This window comes from Conger conger, chromosome 8 (assembly GCF_963514075.1).
Source record: "Conger conger chromosome 8, fConCon1.1, whole genome shotgun sequence".
NCBI classification, from domain to species: domain Eukaryota; kingdom Metazoa; phylum Chordata; class Actinopteri; order Anguilliformes; family Congridae; genus Conger; species Conger conger.
This window is the reverse complement of record NC_083767.1, coordinates 15,358,125-15,363,405: the sequence shown is the minus strand read 5'-3', so window position 1 is coordinate 15,363,405 and position 5,281 is coordinate 15,358,125.

Sequence of the window (5,281 nt, the reverse complement as noted above, 5' to 3'; positions counted from 1 at the left end):
TTCAAAGTTATTATTTGTTTCTACTGTAGCATCTTGACTTAAGTGTCCCAACAAGCTAAAGCCAACAACATTACAACAAGACTACAAAAACATTTTACCCCAAAGGTGTATGCATAGAGTGTAATGTATCCACAGGGTGTAACACATACCCACAGGGTGTAATCAAGGTGGTCCTCATTCCTGGTCCTGGAGAGCCACAGGGTGTGCTGGACTTTGTTGTTACTCAGCACTTAATTGATCAGTTAAAGCAGTTAATTACATAGTAAACTCACCTTGCCATTTCTTTGGCCTGGATTGGTTGCTGATTTGAAGGCAAAAAGAAAGACTTGCACACCCCGCGTCTCTCCAGGACCAGGGGCAAGGACAACTGGTGTAATCTATGTACAGGCAGGGACAGTGGAAGTGCCCCTCCCCTTGGCGAGCCAGTCCCCCTGATCAGAAAGCTAAATGTTTATTATTTCATTATTCTAGGCTCGCAATGTAATTTTCATGGTAACTTCCCTTTCATTCTGCCGGAACACTCATAGATATAGAAAAAGACTTGGCATTCTGCCAACACATACCAACAACAGCGGACATTACAGTAGGCTATTGAATTAATAATATTTTAAATGAAAGAATATTTAAACTAGTTTTACAGTAATACTTAATCATAAAATGTCATATATTATATTTCCATCATAGTCTTCGGGCTGTTGTGGTTTGTGAAACTATTCAGATCCTTGCACAGTTTTCTGACATAAAATTACGACACTATATATCTTATATATTTCTCAATTTCAAATCAATCCAAAACAATTGAAGAGGAGGAAATTATCCAACAGAGAACAACCGGTTTGTTCCATCAATGGTGTCAGCTCCTTGAACAAGATGTCCGCTCCTGCCTTTTCTTTTCCATTGATGAAAATTCACTGTCACTGCATCACAGCAGTTTATGGAGTAGGCTCTCATCCCTGTGAGCTAGAGACTACGCCTTCCCCTGCAAATTGGTGGAAAATTGTTGCAAAGTCAATATAATTAGATTGGTGGCCTTTTCCACTCATAGTCCCCAGCGCTGCTTCATTTAAATGAGTAATGCATCAGATGATAAGCTTCGCTAAGCGATTGGAAGATAACCTTGAAAGGACAGATTTTGTGTATGACCCTAACCAACTGTCATTCTGGGTGTGTGTTTGGCTGTTGAAAAACATAATCATGCATTAAATGCGACATAAGGATTCATTGTAAAGCAAATTAGAGATGCAGTTGGATGGCTAATCCTACTAAAGCACAGGAGGTGGCATTCTGTGAAAACGCTTTAAAGAGCATAATGCAATTCAATCAAGCCATTAAACTGATGCCATGTCATATTAATACAGTCTTTCTCACTGTAGACAGATATGATGTGAAAATCGTAACTGCAGGGTTTTCGGCAAAAAAGTGTTTTCAGCAATTTTGGCAGCTGTAAACAAAGCAGTCTTCTCATGTAAAATGTATTATTGAAATTAATATGTTCCTGGGAATGGAACTTTCCCAGGAAATCCCAGGTTTCATTACGAAGTGACATTTAAATGTACTAATTAGTTGCTTAATTGGCAACTAATGTGAGAATACCCTTTCTTCCTGTTCTCATCCCTCGCTCTAGTTCATTGCAGCAGTTTGAAATGAAAACCCAGCCTACATCAGCCACGCAGCTGTGACGTGATATTGCATTGGTCTTGCTCTTTTTGCCCGCTCTTCCTGGGTCATCTCCATTCCCCTGACATCCACAGTAAACAAACGCTTATTTATTGTAATTATAGAGCTACTGAGGGCGGCACGGATGGTGCAGTGAGTAGCACTGCCTCCTCACAGCAAGGAGGTCCTGGGTTCGAATTTGCATGTTCTCCCCTTGTCTGCGTGGGTTTCCTCCGGGTACTCTGGTTTCCTCCCACAGTCCAAAGACATGCAGGTTAGGCTGATTGGAGAGTCTAAATTGCCCGTAGGTATGAGTGTGTGAGTGAATGGTGTGTGTGCCCTGCGATGGACTGGCCAGGGTGTATTCCTGCCTTTCGCCCAATGTATGCTGGGATAGGCTCCAGCCCCCCTGCAACCCTGTTCAGGATAAGCGGGTTAGGATAATGAATGAATGAATGAATGAATAGAGCTACTGACTTCTTTGTCAACCAGCCATCACCATTTACCCCCCTCTGCGGTACCTGGATGGAGGGGTGGAAAGAGGAACAGTGATTGCTGCGCCTCCTCTTCGGCTGCTGAAAATCATGCCTGTATCCTCCTACAGTCCTATAGGGAGGCCTATAGACAGCAGTGCCTTCACACGCCGGCTCATTAACAACCAGCTTGGGTGATACTCATTGCCTAATTGGGCCAGACATAAAGGTATGGTCTTCCGTGTCATTAGGGAGAAGGCTTTTAAAACACTGTTACTACGTGTTCTTGTGCTTTTAATCCTCTGTATTGCACAGTAGGGTAAATTAGCTACGACTGGTTTTCCCTGTGCATCCTTTCCGTTTCCCCGACAAGATACAGGAGGAGGATGAGGAGGAGGAGAAGAAGGAGAAATACTTAATTGAACCCTGTGGGGTAATTTGTCCATCTTAGTTACTTGGGAGCAGTGGGCAGCAACAGAAAAGTGCCCAGGGAGCAGGGCCAAAGGCCTTTCTTGAAGAGCTCACCAGCTGTGCAAATCTTACTGTGGCTATACCACGGCTTCAACTACCAACCTTCCCGGTCCCAGGCACGTACCTTAGTCGCTACGCTACAAATATATACTCACCAAGCACTTTATTAGGAATATTTTTACTTTATTACACCTACTTATTCATGCACCTATCTAATCAGCCAATTGTGTGGCAGCAGTGCAATGCATACAGTTATGTAGATATGGGCCAGAAGCTTCAGTTAATGTTCACATCAACCATCAGAATGGAGAAAAAAATGAAAGTGTCTTTGACCGTGGAATAATTGTAGGTGGCAGACAGGGTGGTTTGAGTATCTCAGAAACTGCTGATCTCCTGGGATTTCCATGCACACAATTATCTAGAGTTTGCAAAGAATGGTGCTAAAAAAAATTTTTTTAATCCAGTGAGCAGCAGTTCTGCAGATAGAAACACCTTGTTAATGAGAGATTCCAGAGGAGAATGGCCAGACTGGTTAAAGCTGACAGGAAGGTGTCAGTAACGCAAATAAGCACACATTACAGAGGAATGCAGAAGACCATCTCTGGACACACATATCATCATAATTCTAAGTGAATAGGCTACAGCAGTAGAAGTCTAAAAAGTGAGTATAAATAAATACCTAATAAAGTGCTCACTGAGTGTATATGTGACACCAAAGAAGAAGACACGAGAGCTACGGCCACTGCATCCTGGGATGGATTATTAATGTGTCAGTGCGTGTGAAGCACAGACAAATATAGCTGCAATCTGTCAGCAGAACTGTAGCAGAACCAAAGGAACCAATCTTACAATGCAGGAATATCCTGTCTCCCAGCTCTGCCCAGCCACCGAATTTATGTATGCATATTTGCAGCGATACCATGCAGAAACCTCTTGCGCCAGCATCGTTCACTGACATAAATTTCTAGATCTTTCCTTCGCTCATTTGAAATTCAAAGCAGGGGATGTTCTGCATGTCCTCTCTGAGAATTGTCTGTCGGCGACCACGCATCCTCCACCAGTCTGAATTCTTGTCACTTGGTCATTTAGATTTCTAATAATTGACGCATTTTCATTGACGTGTTATAACAGCTGTAGGAATTGCTTGAGTCTGCTGTGGAGAATAATGAATAGCTCACTCTACCAAAGGTGCCATGATGAATCGACAGTGTGGTGCCCACAAGAAAGACTAGTTTCCACAAGCCATTCATCACACCTGTAGTTCTGTGGATTTTTCACAAATGTAACTTTGTTGTTATATATATATATATATATATATATATATATATATATATATATATATATATATATATTCAGTTGCCAATGCCCATTACTTATGATATCAAAATGATAATCATAGCTCAATGATGATAACATTAAGCACTGGTGTGGTTCTTTGCTTCAAGTGTAAAAAGAAGGGTGCAAATTGGTAGCAGGGCTTTTTCAGAGAATAAAATAATTTACTCTTTTGGAAACCAAAAGTGTATTTATTAGGATGACATGACTGTGAGAAAGAGGCCACACTCATGAGCCATGCCCCCATGCAACCCTTCATCATTAAACATTTAAAACACAATTACAGATACCTGAAATACAATTAGGCAAAATTATTTATATCTAAATGTGCAACTTAAGTAGATATATATTTTGTGAATTGAAATGATATCTATTATTAAATTAAGTTCAACAAATGAACTAGTGTTCATCACAATTTAATTTTGTTCAGTGAAAATAATAATGACTAGTTGATATTGAGTTCAGGTGGTGTCGTGACAAAGTGCCTTGCCGTGTCATTGCATATCATGCATGACTTTACGTAGGCTATTGTGATTGATTTCTGGTAAGTAAGATATGATTGGATTTTGATGAATGGCAGCACTCCAAACATACCTTGTTCAGTACAAACAAGCAGTGATAAGACTGTTCAATAGCCAGATCATAAACATTTTAACATTATGTACAATAAAAACGTATCCATGCCACCTACATAATAATAATAACAATAAAAGTACACAACAATCAATACATAAATAAAAAAAATAAAATGATTCAATGTGGTCTGCACCCACCCTCTTGGTTTACATTCGCACAAATTCCGCCGACTCCTTGAAATTACGAATATGTAAATAATATTATTTATGACTTTAGAGAACCACGTGCCACACTTAAACTGTTCGGACTATCATACCATTGGAGAGCCTATATGTTTTTCTCATGTTATTGGAATAGTAGATGCTTTATTTACCAACCGATTGCAAAAGACATGTTCTGTTCCTGCTTTATCATTCAGTCGTCAGTGGGCTTCATGGATTGGATTAGTGTTCAGACGAATGCGGATAGCAGGGATGCGTGGTATTGGACTCTCAGTCGCTCTCTCTCTCTCTCTCTCTCTCTCTCTCTCTCTCTCTCTCTCTCTGCACACTGCAACCCACCGCCTCCCCCCCCCCCCCCCCCCCTCTCTCTCTCTCTCAGTTGGCATAAGTGCCAACTGCCCACAAATGTAAGGTGTGTAGAGAATTGCCTGATGGCATAGTTTGAACAGCGCGCTTTCTCATCTCAAGCCTTTTGAAAGACCAAACAGTCGTCTCAATCTTCTACTTTTTCCTTCATCTGTATTATTCTTTAAAATAACCTAGTAGACT